This window comes from Pseudophryne corroboree, chromosome 7, assembly GCF_028390025.1.
Source record: "Pseudophryne corroboree isolate aPseCor3 chromosome 7, aPseCor3.hap2, whole genome shotgun sequence".
Lineage (NCBI taxonomy): Eukaryota > Metazoa > Chordata > Amphibia > Anura > Myobatrachidae > Pseudophryne > Pseudophryne corroboree.
In genome coordinates this window covers 421,796,507-421,814,257 of record NC_086450.1, presented here as the reverse complement: position 1 = coordinate 421,814,257, position 17,751 = coordinate 421,796,507, and the positions used below count along the sequence as shown (strand labels likewise).

General features: G+C 48.4%; 1 long non-coding RNA gene across 1 annotated transcript in view; it reads left to right on the top strand.

Moving 5' to 3' along the window:
* The window catches only part of LOC134943815 (uncharacterized), a 59,524-nt gene that overhangs the window by 10,112 nt on the left and 31,661 nt on the right, over positions 1–17,751 (top strand). Inside the window, exons 2-3 of the long non-coding RNA XR_010181771.1 lie at positions 1,881–1,995; positions 2,092–2,282. This is a non-coding gene — a long non-coding RNA (uncharacterized LOC134943815). The remainder of the gene's footprint in view (positions 1–1,880; positions 1,996–2,091; positions 2,283–17,751) is intronic.

The following is a 17,751-nucleotide window of genomic DNA, read 5'->3' as shown; positions in this document are numbered from 1 at the left end:
GGTGCGGTGCTTTTTTTTTGCTCTATTATGGTCGCACAGCGTATAGCACAAACAATGCTTTTTTTTTGGTTTCGGTTTGTGTTGGTTTGTATTTGTAGTGTGGATGACCTGACTGTTTTATTTGAAAAAAAATTTCATTTTGACATTTATTATCAATGGAAAAAGACTATGGCCCTCATTCCGAGTTGTTCGCTCGCTAGCTGCTTTTAGCAGCATTGCACATGCTAAGCCGCCGCCTACTGGGAGTGTATCTTAGCATAGCAGAATTGCGAACGAAAGATTAGCAGAATTGCGAATAGAAAATTCTTAGCAGTTTCTGAGTAGCTCGAGACTTACTCTGCCACTGCGATCAGTTCAGTCAGTTTCGTTCCTGGTTTGACGTCACAAACACACCCAGCGTTCGCCCAGACACTCCCCCGTTTCTTCAGACACTCCCGCGTTTTTCCCAGAAACGGCAGCGTTTTTTCGCACACACCCATAAAACGGCCAGTTTCCGCCCAGAAACACCCACTTCCTGTCAATCTCACTCCGATCACCAGAACAAAGAAATTTCTTCGTTAAGCCATGAGTAAATACCAAACTGAGTAGCAAATTTACTTGGCGCAGACGCACTGCGAACATTGCGCATGCGCATTAGCGACTAATCGCTCCGTTGCGAAAAAAAAATAACGAGCGAACAACTCGGAATGAGGGCCTATATCCATCTGCGGGTAAGTATATGCATGTTCCTAGGTGTGTGTTGTGTGGTGGGCTGTTTTTTCTTCTAAGTGTGTGTTTATTATACTTATTTCTCTTTCTCCTGAAGGCAGCATCATTTGTATTTTTTTTTAAAGCCAAAGTAGGCCATTTCAGTTGTTTTTTGTGGCCTTTTGCCTATTTATTTTTTCTTACTCATCTGTGGGTAAGTATATGCATGTTCCTAGGTGTGTGTTGTGTGGTGGGATGTTGGTTTCTATTAGTGTGCTTATTGTTTGTTTCTCTTTTTTTCGCAAGGCATATTTAATATTGTATTTTTTCTTAGAGCCAAAGTAGCCTTGTTTAGTTGTTTATCTGCATTTTGATGTAGTTTATTTGTGGTTGTTTTGTCTGGTAAGTATATGCATGCTCGTTGTGGTGTGTTTTTTGTTTAAGAATTTTACTTGTATTGATTTTCGTCCTAAATTTTAACAATGTTCCTTTCCTGCTGTTGTGCACAATTTAGATATGGATTATACCACATCTGTAAGTGGTTATTTTAATATTAAATAGTTTGTCAAGAATGTTTGTTAACACTCATTGGATTATGATTTAACGCTCTGTGTGTATTTCAGTTGTCGGAGGCTATATAGCTGTATGCTTTATACGTCCAACCCCAACCTAGAGGCTTGCAAGGCCTCATATCTTTCAAACCCTTGTCAGCCTTTTTGAAATGCCACATGACGAGGTGGTGCAGCACTACAGGCTGCCCCCTCATGTCAACCTAGAAACGCTCTCAATAATACAGAGTGATCTAGAAAGTACAATTCGGCATCCTACAGCAATTCCACCACTGACACAATTCATTGCTGTCTTACATTTCTGCGCCTCAGGGTCCTACCAGCTTATAGTAGGAGTCCTGGTAGGCGTCTCCCAGGCTGCATTCTCAAGGATCCTGAGGCACGTAATAGCTTCGTTCCTCAAAAGAACTAAGCAGTTCATATCAATGCCAAGGGATGTGGAGCCCCTAGCTGTGTTGAGGCGACAGTTCCGTGAAGGGGAGAGTTTACTTCCCACACGTTATTGGGGTAGTGGATGGTACACATGTTCCACTTGTGGCACCAACACATAATGAAGAAGTCTTTAGGAAAAGAAAAATGTTCCACTCTTTGAATGTGATGGTTGTTTGTGGTCCATCCCTCTAGATCCTTTCCCTGAATGCCCGGTACCCAGGAAGTGCCCATGATTCCCACGTGATTCGGCAACCAGGGATATGGCAAAAATTAAGCCTGTTGGAAGGTCAAGATGTGTGAATCTTGGGTGAGTTTGATCCGCATCATGTAGTAAAGGTTTGTTTTCTTTTAAATAATTGATAATCATATTTTTGCCTTATTTATTTATTGTGTTTTTTTGCAGGAGATCGTGGATATCCTTGCACCCCCTGGCTCATGACTTCTTACAGCACACCAGGACCAGGACCACAATCTGCATTTAAATCCACCCTTACAGCCACCAAACAGCTGGTGGAGCGCACAATCGGAGTCCTAAAAGGGCGTTTTCATGTGCACGACTGCACTGGTGGTGACCTCATGTATTCGCCGGAAATGGTTAGTAAGCTAGTGGTCCTTTGTGCAATACTCCACAATATTGCTGTAAGGAGGTGTGTGAAGCTGACCCAAAATGAGGTGTTGGCCCCAGAGGATGAGGAGCCAGGGGTTGGCTGAACATGGAGGCGGGGCTCTGAGTCACAGCGTGGCCATTTTTACATAATTGTTTTACACTAAACTTACTGTATATATTTTTGAGTTCTAAAATTAGTAAAGTTTTATATAAAAAATGTTGTGTGTTGTGTTATGTAAAAGACCAATATCATATATCCTATTGGCTTGTTTATTCCCACTGCACACAGTCTTCTATGGGAATACATACCTTTTACCTGCGGCCGGGATCCTGGATACCAGTATGCCCACAGTGGGCTGTGCTTGCCACAGGATCTATTCTCCCTCTATAGGTGTTGTGGACACCCACAGAGGGAGAAAAGCCTGTGGCTCCGGTATTCCTGCAGCGGGAGCCATCCGCATCAACAGAGTAGACAGCCGCATTCTCATTAGAGATGAGCGCCGGAAATTTTTCGGGTTTTGTGTTTTGGTTTTGGGTTCGGTTCCGCGGCCGTGTTTTGGGTTCGACCGCGTTTTGGCAAAACCTCACCGAATTTTTTTTGTCGGATTCGGGTGTGTTTTGGATTCGGGTGTTTTTTTCAAAAAACCCTAAAAAACAGCTTAAATCATAGAATTTGGGGGTAATTTTGATCCCAAAGTATTATTAACCTCAAAAAACATAATTTACACTCATTTTCAGCCTATTCTGAACACATCACACCTCACAATATTATTTTTAGTCCTAAAATTTGCACCGAGGTCGCTGTGTGAGTAAGATAAGCGACCCTAGTGGCCGACACAAACACCGGGCCCATCTAGGAGTGGCACTGCAGTGTCACGCAGGATGTCCCTTCCAAAAAACCCTCCCCAAACAGCACATGACGCAAAGAAAAAAAGAGGCGCAATGAGGTAGCTGTGTGAGTAAGATTAGCGACCCTAGTGGCCGACACAAACACCGGGCCCATCTAGGAGTGGCACTGCAGTGTCACGCAGGATGTCCCTTCCAAAAAACCCTCCCCAAACAGCACATGACGCAAAGAAAAAAAGAGGCGCAATGAGGTAGCTGACTGTGTGAGAAAGATAAGCGACCCTAGTGGCCGACACAAACACCGGGCCCATCTAGGAGTGGCACTGCAGTGTCACGCAGGATGTCCCTTCCAAAAAACCCTCCCCAAACAGCACATGACGCAAAGAAAAAAAGAGGCGCAATGAGGTAGCTGACTGTGTGAGAAAGATAAGCGACCCTAGTGGCCGACACAAACACCGGGCCCATCTAGGAGTGGCACTGCAGTGTCACGCAGGATGTCCCTTCCAAAAAACCCTCCCCAAACAGCACATGACGCAAAGAAAAAAAGAGGCGCAATGAGGTAGCTGTGTGAGAAAGATAAGCGACCCTAGTGGCCGACACAAACACCGGGCCCATCTAGGAGTGGCACTGCAGTGTCACGCAGGATGTCCCTTCCAAAAAACCCTCCCCAAACAGCACATGACGCAAAGAAAAAAAGAGGCGCAATGAGGTAGCTGTGTGAGTAAGATTAGCGACCCTAGTGGCCGACACAAACACCGGGCCCATCTAGGAGTGGCACTGCAGTGTCACGCAGGATGGCCCTTCCAAAAAACCCTCCCCAAACAGCACATGACGCAAAGAAAAAAAGAGGCGCAATGAGGTAGCTGACTGTGTGAGTAAGATTAGCGACCCTAGTGGCCGACACAAACACCGGGCACATCTAGGAGTGGCACTGCAGTGTCACGCAGGATGTCCCTTCCAAAAAACCCTCCCCAAACAGCACATGACGCAAAGAAAAAAAGAGGCGCAATGAGGTAGCTGTGTGAGTAAGATTAGCGACCCTAGTGGCCGACACAAACACCGGGCCCATCTAGGAGTGGCACTGCAGTGTCACGCAGGATGTCCCTTCCAAAAAACCCTCCCCAATCAGCACATGATGCAAAGAAAAAGAAAAGAAAAAAGAGGTGCAAGATGGAATTATCCTTGGGCCCTCCCACCCACCCTTATGTTGTATAAACAAAACAGGACATGCACACTTTAACCAACCCATCATTTCAGTGACAGGGTCTGCCACACGACTGTGACTGATATGACGGGTTGGTTTGGACCCCCCCCAAAAAAGAAGCAATTAATCTCTCCTTGCACAAACTGGCTCTACAGAGGCAAGATGTCCACCTCATCTTCACCCTCCGATATATCACCGTGTACATCCCCCTCCTCACAGATTATCAATTCGTCCCCACTGGAATCCACCATCTCAGCTCCCTGTGTACTTTGTGGAGGCAATTGCTGCTGGTCAATGTCTCCGCGGAGGAATTGATTATAATTCATTTTAATGAACATCATCTTCTCCACATTTTCTGGATGTAACCTCGTACGCCGATTGCTGACAAGGTGAGCGGCGGCACTAAACACTCTTTCGGAGTACACACTTGTGGGAGGGCAACTTAGGTAGAATAAAGCCAGTTTGTGCAAGGGCCTCCAAATTGCCTCTTTTTCCTGCCAGTATAAGTACGGACTGTGTGACGTGCCTACTTGGATGCGGTCACTCATATAATCCTCCACCATTCTATCAATGTTGAGAGAATCATATGCAGTGACAGTAGACGACATGTCCGTAATCGTTGTCAGGTCCTTCAGTCCGGACCAGATGTCAGCATCAGCAGTCGCTCCAGACTGCCCTGCATCACCGCCAGCGGGTGGGCTCGGAATTCTGAGCCTTTTCCTCGCACCCCCAGTTGCGGGAGAATGTGAAGGAGGAGATGTTGACAGGTCGCGTTCCGCTTGACTTGACAATTTTGTCACCAGCAGGTCTTTCAACCCCAGCAGACCTGTGTCTGCCGGAAAGAGAGATCCAAGGTAGGCTTTAAATCTAGGATCGAGCACGGTGGCCAAAATGTAGTGCTCTGATTTCAACAGATTGACCACCCGTGAATCCTTGTTAAGCGAATTAAGGGCTGCATCCACAAGTCCCACATGCCTAGCGGAATCGCTCCGTGTTAGCTCCTTCTTCAATGCCTCCAGCTTCTTCTGCAAAAGCCTGATGAGGGGAATGACCTGACTCAGGCTGGCAGTGTCTGAACTGACTTCACGTGTGGCAAGTTCAAAGGGCATCAGAACCTTGCACAACGTTGAAATCATTCTCCACTGCACTTGAGACAGGTGCATTCCATCTCCTATATCGTGCTCAATTGTATAGGCTTGAATGGCCTTTTGCTGCTCCTCCAACCTCTGAAGCATATAGAGGGTTGAATTCCACCTCGTTACCACTTCTTGCTTCAGATGATGGCAGGGCAGGTTCAGTAGTTTTTGGTGGTGCTCCAGTCTTCTGTACGTGGTGCCTGTACGCCGAAAGTGTCCCGCAATTTTTCTGGCCACCGACAGCATCTCTTGCACGCCCCTGTCGTTTTTTAAAAAATTCTGCACCACCAAATTCAAGGTATGTGCAAAACATGGGACGTGCTGGAATTTGCCCATATTTAATGCACACACAATATTGCTGGCGTTGTCCGATGCCACAAATCCACAGGAGAGTCCAATTGGGGTAAGCCATTCCGCGATGATCTTCCTCAGTTGCCGTAAGAGGTTTTCAGCTGTGTGCGTATTCTGGAAAGCGGTGATACAAAGCGTAGCCTGCCTAGGAAAGAGTTGGCGTTTGCGAGATGCTGCTACTGGTGCCGCCGCTGCTGTTCTTGCGGCGGGAGTCCATACATCTACCCAGTGGGCTGTCACAGTCATATAGTCCTGACCCTGCCCTGCTCCACTTGTCCACATGTCCGTGGTTAAGTGGACATTGGGTACAACTGCATTTTTTAGGACACTGGTGAGTCTTTTTCTGACGTCCGTGTACATTCTCGGTATCGCCTGCCTAGAGAAGTGGAACCTAGATGGTATTTGGTAACGGGGGCACACTGCCTCAATAAATTGTCTAGTTCCCTGTGAACTAACGGCGGATACCGGACGCACGTCTAACACCAACATAGTTGTCAAGGACTCAGTTATCCGCTTTGCAGTAGGATGACTGCTGTGATATTTCATCTTCCTCGCAAAGGACTGTTGAACAGTCAATTGCTTACTGGAAGTAGTACAAGTGGGCTTACGACTTCCCCTCTGGGATGACCATCGACTCCCAGCGGCAACAACAGCAGCGCCAGCAGCAGTAGGCGTTACACGCAAGGATGCATCGGAGGAATCCCAGGCAGGAGAGGACTCGTCAGACTTGCCAGTGACATGGCCTGCAGGACTATTGGCATTCCTGGGGAAGGAGGAAATTGACACTGAGGGAGTTGGTGGGGTGGTTTGCGTGAGCTTGGTTACAAGAGGAAGGGATTTACTGGTCAGTGGACTGCTTCCGCTGTCACCCAAAGTTTTTGAACTTGTCACTGACTTATTATGAATGCGCTGCAGGTGACGTATAAGGGAGGATGTTCCGAGGTGGTTAACGTCCTTACCCCTACTTATTACAGCTTGACAAAGGGAACACACGGCTTGACACCTGTTGTCCGCATTTCTGGTGAAATACCTCCACACCGAAGAGCTGATTTTTTTGGTATTTTCACCTGGCATGTCAACGGCCATATTCGTCCCACGGACAACAGGTGTCTCCCCGGGTGCCTGACTTAAACAAACCACCTCACCATCAGAATCCTCCTTGTCAATTTCCTCCCCAGCGCCAGCAACACCCATATCCTCCTCATCCTGGTGGACTTCAACACTGACATCTTCAATCTGACTATCAGGAACTGGACTGCGGGTGCTCCTTCCAGCACTTGCAGGGGGCGTGCAAATGGTGGAAGGCGCATGCTCTTCACATCCAGTGTTGGGAAGGTCAGGCATCGCAACCGACACAATTGGACTCTCCTTGTGGATTTGGGATTTCGAAGAACGCACAGTTCTTTGCTGTGCTTTTGCCAGCTTGAGTCGTTTCATTTTTCTAGCGAGAGGCTGAGTGCTTCCATCCTCATGTGAAGCTGAACCACTAGCCATGAACATAGGCCAGGGCCTCAGCCGTTCCTTGCCACTCCGTGTGGTAAATGGCATATTGGCAAGTTTACGCTTCTCCTCCGACAATTTTAGTTTAGGTTTTGGAGTCCTTTTTTTTCTGATATTTGGTGTTTTGGATTTGACATGCTCTGTACTATGACATTGGGCATCGGCCTTGGCAGACGACGTTGCTGGCATTTCATCGTCTCGGCCATGACTAGTGGCAGCAGCTTCAGCACGAGGTGGAAGTGGATCTTGATCTTTCCCTAATTTTGGAACCTCAACTTTTTTGTTCTCCATATTTTATAGGCAGAACTAAAAGGCACCTCAGGTAAACAATGGAGATGGATGGATTGGATACTAGTATACAATTATGGACGGACTGCCACGGTTAGGTGGTATAAAAAAACCACGGTTAGGTGGTATATATTATAATAATAATACAATTATGGATGGACGGACTGCCTGCCGACTGCCGACACAGAGGTAGCCACAGCCGTGAACTACCGCACTGTACACTGGTTGATAAAGAGATAGTAGTATACTCGTAACAACTAGTATGACACTATGACGACGGTATAAAGAATGAAAAAAAAACCACGGTTAGGTGGTATATATTATAATAATAATACAATTATGGATGGACGGACTGCCTGCCGACTGCCGACACAGAGGTAGCCACAGCCGTGAACTACCGCACTGTACACTGGTTGATAAAGAGATAGTAGTATACTCGTAACAACTAGTATGACACTATGACGACGGTATAAAGAATGAAAAAAAAACCACGGTTAGGTGGTATATATTATAATAATAATACAATTATGGATGGACGGACTGCCTGCCGACTGCCGACACAGAGGTAGCCACAGCCGTGAACTACCGCACTGTACACTGGTTGATAAAGAGATAGTAGTATACTCGTAACAACTAGTATGACACTATGACGGTATAAAGAATGAAAAAAAAACCACGGTTAGGTGGTATATATTATAATAATAATACAATTATGGATGGACGGACTGCCTGCCGACTGCCGACACAGAGGTAGCCACAGCCGTGAACTACCGCACTGTACACTGGTTGATAAAGAGATAGTAGTATACTCGTAACAACTAGTATGACACTATGACGACGGTATAAAGAAAGAAAAAAAAATACCACAGTTAGGTGGTATATATTATAATAATAATACAATTATGGATGGACGGACTGCCTGCCGACTGCCGACACAGAGGTAGCCACAGCCGTGAACTACCGCACTGTACACTGGTTGATAAAGAGATAGTAGTATACTCGTAACAACTAGTATGACACTATGACGACGGTATAAAGAATGAAAAAAAAACCACGGTTAGGTGGTATATATTATAATAATAATACAATTATGGATGGACGGACTGCCTGCCGACTGCCGACACAGAGGTAGCCACAGCCGTGAACTACCGCACTGTACACTGGTTGATAAAGAGATAGTAGTATACTCGTAACAACTAGTATGACACTATGACGGTATAAAGAATGAAAAAAAAACCACGGTTAGGTGGTATATATTATAATAATAATACAATTATGGATGGACGGACTGCCTGCCGACTGCCGACACAGAGGTAGCCACAGCCGTGAACTACCGCACTGTACACTGGTTGATAAAGAGATAGTAGTATACTCGTAACAACTAGTATGACACTATGACGACGGTATAAAGAAAGAAAAAAAAATACCACGGTTAGGTGGTATATATTGTAATACAATTATGGATGGACGGACTGCCTGCCGAGTTCCGACTGCCGACACAGAGGTAGCCACAGCCGTGAACTACCGCACTGTACTGTGTCTGCTGCTAATATAGACTGGTTGATAAAGAGATAGTATACAATACATACAACAATATACTACTATACTGGTGGTCAGGCACTGGTCACCACTAGTCACACTGGCAGTGGCACTCCTGCAGCAAAAGTGTGCACTGTTTAATTTTAAATTAATATAATATTATGTACTCCTGGGGGCTCCTGCTATAACAACCTGCAGTGCTCCCCAGTCTCCCCCACAATTATTATAAGCTTTGCCTTTTATACATTGATGTGCAGCACACTGGGCTGAGCTGAGTGCACACAGACTGAGTCACACTGTGTGACTGGCTGCTGCTGTGTATCGTTTTTTTTCAGGCAGAGAACGGATATAGCAGAGAACGGATATATTATATTAAAATAAATAAAAGTTAACTAACAACAACTGCACTGGTCACTGTGGTAAACTCTGTCTGACTCTGCACAATCTCTCTCTCTCTTCTAATCTAATTTCTAATGGAGAGGACGCCAGCCACGTCCTCTCCCTATCAATCTCAATGCACGTGTGAAAATGGCGGCGACGCGCGGCTCCTTATATAGAATCCGAGTCTCGCGAGAATCCGACAGCGTCATGATGACGTTCGGGCGCGCTCGGGTTAACCGAGCAAGGCGGGAGGATCCGAGTCTGCTCGGACCCGTGAAAAAAACATGAAGTTCGTGCGGGTTCGGTTTCAGAGAAACCGAACCCGCTCATCTCTAATTCTCATCATGCAACATGCTGCTGGAGGTAAGTATGGGCTGGGCTGGGTTGGAGCTGAAAACATGGAGGTGGCTGATGTAGGACACAGGGAGGCTGATAATACACACAGAGGGGGAGTCTGATGATACACACAGAGGGTGAGCCTGATGATACACACAGAGGGGGAGCCTTATGATACACACAGAGGGGGAGCCTGATGATACACACAGAGGGGGAGCCTGATGATACACACAGAGGGGGAGCCTGATGATACACACAGAGGGGGAGCCTGATGACACACACAGAGGGGGAGCCTGATGACGGACACAGAGGGGGAGCCTGATGACACACACAGAGGAGGGGGAGCCTGATGATACACACAGAGGGGGAGCCTGATGATACACACAGAGGGGGAGCCTGATGATACACACAGAGGGGGAGCCTGATGATACACACAGAGGGGGAGCCTGATGACACACACAGAGGGGGAGGATAATGATACACACAGAGGGGGAGCCTGATGATACACACAGAGGGGGAGCCTGATGATACACACAGAGCGGGAGCCTGATGATACACACAGAGGGGGAGCCTGATGATACACACAGAGGGGAAGGATGATGATGGACACAGAGGGGGAGCCTGATGGTGTTCACAGAGGGTGAGCCTGATGATACACACAGAGGGGGAGCCTGATGATACACACAGAGGGTGAGCCTGATGATACACACAGAGGGGGAGCCTGATGATACACACAGAGGGGGAGCCTGATGATACACACAGAGGGGGAGCCTGATGATACACACAGAGGGGGAGCCTGATGATACACACAGAGGGGGAGCCTGATGATACACACAGAGGGGGAGGATGATGATACACACAGAGGGGGAGGCTGATGATACACACAGAGGGGGAGCCTGATGATACACACAGAGGGGGAGCCTGATGATACACACAGAGGGGGAGCCTGATGATACACACAGAGGGGGAGGCTGATGATACAGAGCAGGAGCCTGATGATACACACAGAGGGGAAGGATGATGATGGACACAGAGGGGGAGGATGATGATGGACAAAGAGGGGGAGGCTGATGGCGTTCACAGAGGGTGAGCCTGATGATACACACAGAGGGGGAGCCTGATGATACACACAGAGGGGGAGCCTGATGATACACACAGAGCGGGAGCCTGATGATGGACACAGAGGGGGAGGCTGATGATACACACAGAGGGGGAGCCTGATGATACACACAGAGGGGGAGCCTGATGACACACACAGAGGGGGAGCCTGATGATACACACAGAGGGGGAGCCTGATGATACACACAGAGGGGGAGCCTGATGATACACACAGAGGGGGAGCCTGATGACACACACAGAGGGGGAGCCTGATGACGGACACAGAGGGGGAGCCTGATGACGGACACAGAGGGGGAGGCTGATGATACACACAGAGGGGGAGCCTGATGATACACACAGAGCGGGAGCCTGATGACGGACACAGAGGGGGAGCCTGATGATACACACAGAGCGGGAGCCTGATGACGGACACAGAGGGGGAGCCTGATGACGGACACAGAGGGGAAGCCTGATGATACACACAGAGGGGGAGCCTGATGACACACACAGAGGGGGAGCCTGATGATACACACAGAGGGGGAGCCTGATGATACACACAGAGGGGGAGCCTGATGATACACACAGAGGGGAAGCCTGATGATACACACAGAGGGGGAGCCTGATGATACACACAAAGGGGGAGGCTGATGATACACACAGAGGGGGAGCCTGACGATACACACAGAGGGGGAGCCTGATGATGGTCACAGGTGGAGCCTGATGATACAGAGGGGGAGGCTGATGATACAGAGGGGGAGGCTGATGATGGACACAGAGGGGGAGGCTGATGATAGACACATAGGGTGGAGGCTGATGATGGACACAGAGGGAAGGCAGAGAAACACAGAGTGGGGGGGGGGGAGGCAAGCAGAGTGACAGAGTAAATGGGGGTGCAGGCTGATAGACCCAGATCTAAAGGGGGCAGGCTGAGAGTAGCAGGGGGGAGGTGATGTGTGGCTGAGAAACACAGGGGGAGATGATGGTGTGGCTGAGAGATGCATGTTGGGAGATTATGGTGTGGCTGAGAGACGGACGTAGGGGGGAGATGATGGTATGGCTAAGAGACACAAGGGGGGTGATGGTGTGGCTGAGAGACGCAGGGGGGAAGATGATGGTGTGGCTGGGAGACGCAAGGGGTAAAAGGTGACACAGGTGGCATGAGTCTGATTGATATTCTGTTGTATGACGATGACTTTGATTATATTCCTACACAAACAGGCATCCTCCATGCCATGTGAAATCCTACATTAACAGTAAATACTGACTGAAGATGCTGTGTGACCAGGGAGGCTACATTTTTTAAGAGGTACCCCATTGTGAGAAACCACCATATAGGTAAGGTACATTTGGAATGCAAATGAATGTTCCCAGAGTGATGAGAAATGGGTGGTGTGTCATGTAGACGCGCCCCCATATTCAGTTGCCATGCCCCTGTCAGAATGTGGCCACACCCCTTATTTTGGCGTGCGCCTCCGGTGCGCACACACAGTACCACTAAGAAATATTTTCTACTTGCAACCCTGCACTCACCTAACGCCTGCTTCATGGAAATCACTTGCAAATTACATTAATCACTGTGGGTGCGCATTGCGGCAATGACACATGCGCAGTTTATCCATTATCGCTCAAAACATCAGCATAGCATATATCTCTGAATAAGGCCCTATGTTCAGCAGAGAAGACCTAATTGTACAAGTCCCCCGGAGAACTTACAGTACTGGTCATAAAAAATATTCATGCTATACCCGCCCTGGCTGCCTGAAGCTACAGTATTCCTCTACGTAATCTTGATTGATCTAACATTCCAAAATCTGAATGTATGACTAAAGTGGGAATCTCTCTAGTGACTATCGGGGTCATTCCGAGTTGATCACTAGCCTCCGTTGTTCGCTGCGTAGCGATCAGTGAGAAAAATTGATTATCTGCGCATGCATATGCGCCGCAATGCGCACGCGCGTCGTATGGGTACAAAGTCTTTTTACACTGGTTCCAACGACGATTCCAATCGCACAGACGGCCGCAAGGTGATTGACAGAAAGAGGGCTTTTCTGGGTGTCAACTGACCAATTTCAGGGAGTGCTTAGAAAAACGCAGGCGTGTCCGGGAAACGCAGGCGTGGCTGGGAGTTCATTGGGCGGGTGTGTGAGGTCAAAAGTCGTCCCTCCATCGTTAGAATCAACGCACAGGATAAGTAACTACAGGGCTGGTCTTGTTTTGCACAAAATGTTTTTGCAGGCGCTCTGCTGCACAGGCGTTCGCACTTCTGCAAAGAGAAAATACACTCCCCGGTGGGCGGCGACAATGCGTTTGCACGGCTGCTAAAAACTGCTAGCGAGCGATCAACTTGGAATGACCCCCTATAAATGAAGGGTTTTCATCTACAGAACGGAATGTTTAGTCTTTGAAATCCAGGTACAGTAGCTTTGTTCCCTGGTGTAATTTATTATTTAGTCATGTTTATCATTTTGAGGCTTGTTTTCATTTTTGTATATATTTAAAGAAAGCAAATGAGTTATTGTTTTTTATGAATTCTTTTTGTTCATCTTCCCTTTATGTTTATTGGCATTTATACGTAATAACTAATCATGCATAAAAAGCATATGTGGGATAACAGCACAGTTTATTTGTTGTCAGAGATGGTCCGAGCCAACCCCAGCACTTCTCCAACCTCTAAGCAGAGGCGGATTGGCCATAGGGCTTACAGGGAAGATTCCCGGTGGGCCGATGCACCCGTGGGGCCTGTTTTGTTTGAGGACATGTGGTCCTTTTTATAGACATAAAGAATAAGATGCAAAATAAGTTTTATGGTAAGAACTTACCTTTGTTAAAACTCTTTCTGCGAGGTACACTGGGCTCCACAAGGATTGGACAATGGGGTGTAGAGTAGGATCTTGATCCGAGGCACCAACAGGCTCAAAGCTTTGACTGTTCCCAGAATGCACAGCGCCGCCTCCTATATCATCCCGCCTCCCAGCACAGTAGCTCAGTTTTTAGTTAACCAGCCCAATGCAGTAGCAGAAAAAGAGACAACAACAGTTAGTAGCCACATACACCACACTTCCACAACAAGAGAAGTGTCAGCGGCTAATGCCATACCAACCCAATGAAGCTAAGTGTGTTAGGGTGGGTGCCTTGTGGAGCCCAGTGTACCGCGCAGAAAGAGTTTTAACAAAGGTAAGTTCTTACCATAAAACTAATTTTCTGCTGCGGGGTACACTGGGCTCCACAAGGATTGGACAATGGGGATGTCCTAAAGCAGTTCCTTATGGGAGGGGACGCACTGTAGCGGGCACAAGAACCCGGCATCCAAATGAAGCATCCTGGGAAGCGGCAGTATCGAAAGCATAGAACCTTATGAACGTGTTCCCGGAAGACCACGTAGCCGTCTTGCACAATTGTTCAAGGGTCACACCACGTTGGGCCGCCCAAGAAGGTCCAACAGACCGAGTAGAATGGGCCTTAATGTGAACAGGAGCAGAGAGACCAGCCTTCACATAGGCATGTGCAATCACCATTCTAATCCATCTGGCCAGGGTCTGCTTGTGAGCAGGATAGCCACATTTGTGAAATCCCCCCCCCCAAAAAAAAAGAATCAGATTTTCGGATAGAAGCAGTTCACTTCACATAGATACGGAGAGCCCGTACTACATCCAAAGACCGCTCTTTGGGAGACAAATCAGGAGAGACAAAGGCTGGAACCACAATCTCCTGATTAAAGTGGAATGAAGAAACCACCTTAGGTAAATATCCGGGACGAGTCCTAAGAACCGCCCGATTACGGTGAAAAATCAGATATGGGGAACTACAAGACAAGGCACCCAGATCCGACACTCTTCTAGCAGAGGCAATAGCCAGCAAGAACACCACCTTAAGGGAAAGCCACTTAAGGTCAGCTGAACCAAGGGGTTCAAATGGAGGCTCCTGCAACGCCTCCAAAACCACCGACAAGTCCCAAGGAGCCACAGGCAGGACATAGGGAGGTTGGATACGCAACACACCCTGAGTGAAAGTATGAACATCAGGCAAAGTCGCAATTTTTCTCTGAAACCACACCGACAAGGCAGAAATATGAACCTTTAGGGAGGCCAGACGCAGGCCCAACTCTAGGCCTTGCTGCAGAAAAGCCAAAAGCTTGGCTGTACTAAACTTGGAAGCGTCATAATTGTTAGATGCGCACCAAACAAAGTGGTAATGCCAGACCCTATGGTAAATCCGAACAGAAGCCGGTTTCCGGGCCCGCAACATAGTTTTAATGACCTCTTCAGAAAAACCCTTAGCCCTCAAGACGGAAGCTTCAAGAGCCACGCCGTCAAAGACAGCCGGGCTAGGTCCTGGTAGACACAGTGGCCCTGAACGAGGAGGTGTGGGCATTGAGGAAGTAGAATTGGACGCTCTGACGATAGACCCTGAAGGTCTGAGAACCAGTGCCGTCTGGGCCACGCCGGAGCTATGAGAAGCAGATTTCCTTTTTCTTGCTTGAACATCCAAATTACCCGGGGCAGGAGTGACACCGGATGGAACACATATGGCAGCCGAAACCTCCACGGCACCACCAGCGCATCCACGAATGCTGCTTGAGGATCCCTTGTCCTTGCTCCGAAGACCAGAACCTTGTGATTGTGTCGAGACGCCATCAGATCCACGTCTGGAAGACCCCACTTTTCCACGAGGAGTTGAAACACTTCTGGATGGAGGCCCCATTCGCCGGCATGCACGTCCTGATGACTGAGAAAGTCCGCTTCCCAATTCAGGACTCCCGGAATTAATATTGCCGATATGGCCGGTAGATGGCGTTCCGCCCAACGTAGAATCCGTGAGACTTCCTTCATTGCCAAACGGCTTCGAGTGCTGCCTTGATGATTTATGTAAGCAACTGTGGTGGCGTTGTCCGACTGTACTTGAACAGGACGGTTCTGAATTAAATGCTGGGCCAGGTTCAACGCATTGAAGACCGCCCGCAATTCCAGAATGTTGATCGAGAGGAGAGATTCCTCCTTGGTCCACCGACCATGAAGGGAGAGTTGCTCCAGCACCGCACCCCAACCTCTTAGACTGGCATCTGTCGTCAACAGGACCCAGTTGGATATCCAGAAGAGACAGCCCCTGCACAACTGTTGGTCCTGGAGCCAAAGTAGCGACAGACGGACCTCTGGCGTCAATAAGATCATTTGAGATCTGACCCGGTGAGGCAGGCCATCCCACTTGGCTAGAATCAGCCTCTGGAGGAGGCAAGAATGGAATTGAGCATACTCCACCATGTCGAATGCTGATACCATTAGGCCCAGCACCTGCATTGCCGAATGTATATACACTTGCGGATGAGAAAGGAAGCAACAAATCCTGTCCTGAAGCTTCAGGACTTTCTCCTGAGACAAGAACAACCTCTGGTTGGGAGTGTACAACAACGCTCCCAGGTGCACCATGTTCTGAGCAGGGACCAGGGAGGATTTCTTCCAGTTGATGAGCCACCCGTGGGCTTGTAGAAACCGGACCGTCATATCCAGATGACGTAGGAGAAGATCTGGGGAATTTGCCAGAATTAACAAGTCGTCCAGATACGGCAGTATCCTGACCCCTTGAGGCGGAGTACCACCGTCATCACAGCCATGACTTTGGTGAAGACTCACGGAGCCGTTGTTAAACCAAAAGGTAACGCCCGAAACTGGTAATGTAGGTTGCCAATAGCGAACCTCAGGTATTTTTGATGTGACACTGCTATAGGAATATGCAGGTAAGCATCCTGTATGTCCAGGGAGACCATGTAGTCCCCAGGTTCCAAGGCCAGAACTATAGAGCGAAGGGTTTCCATATGGAACTTGGAAACCTTCACAAACCTGTTCAATGCCTTGAGGTTGAGAATGGGCCGGGCGGACCCATTTGGTTTCGGGACTAGAAACAGTGGAGAATAGTACCCCTGGCCCTTCTGAGCAAGAGGCACCTGTACTACGACTCCTGTATCCAGGAGGGTCTGTACCACCGAGTGTAGAGTTTTTGCCTTTGTCTGGTCCAAAGGGACGTCTGTCTGGCAAAATCGATGAGGAGGTCGGTTTTTGAAGGCTATGGTGTAACTCTCGAGTGACGTCTTCCCGTATCCAGGCATCTGAAGTGGTTTTCAACCATTCCTGGGTATACCCTAGAAGCTGGCCCCCCACCCTGGGATCACCCAGGGGGAGGCCCGCCCCGTCATGCGGCAGGCTTATCGGTCTTGGCAGCTGGCTGACGGACAGCCCAGGCTCTTTTGGGCTTCGGCTTACCAGGTTTGGAAGTGCGGGCCTGCTTATGGTGCGCCTGACCTTTTGCTTTACCTGAAGGAATAAAGGGGCGAAAGGATGTACCTTTAGCCTTCGACACAGAAGGAGCGGTATTAGGCAGACAGGCAGTTTTGGCAGTAGCCAAGTCAGCCACTATCTTATTTAAGTCCTCCCCAAACAGAATATCTTCCTTGAAAGGGAGTACCTACAGGGTTTTTCTAGAGTCCAGATCCACAGACCAGGATCTCAGCCACAATATCCGGCGAGCCAGTACTGACGTAGTAGAGGCCTTGGCTGCTAGGATACCGGCATCAGAAGCCGCCACTTTAATATATCGAGAAGCTGTGACAATATATGACAAGCATTGTCTAGCATGGTCAGAAGAGATTTTAGCTTCTAACTCCAAGGCCCATGCTTCAATAGCCTCTGCAGCCCATGTAGCTGCGATAGTGGGCCTTTGTGCAGCACCTGTGAGGGTGTAAATCACTTTCAGACAACCCTCCACACGTTTATCCATAGGCTCTTT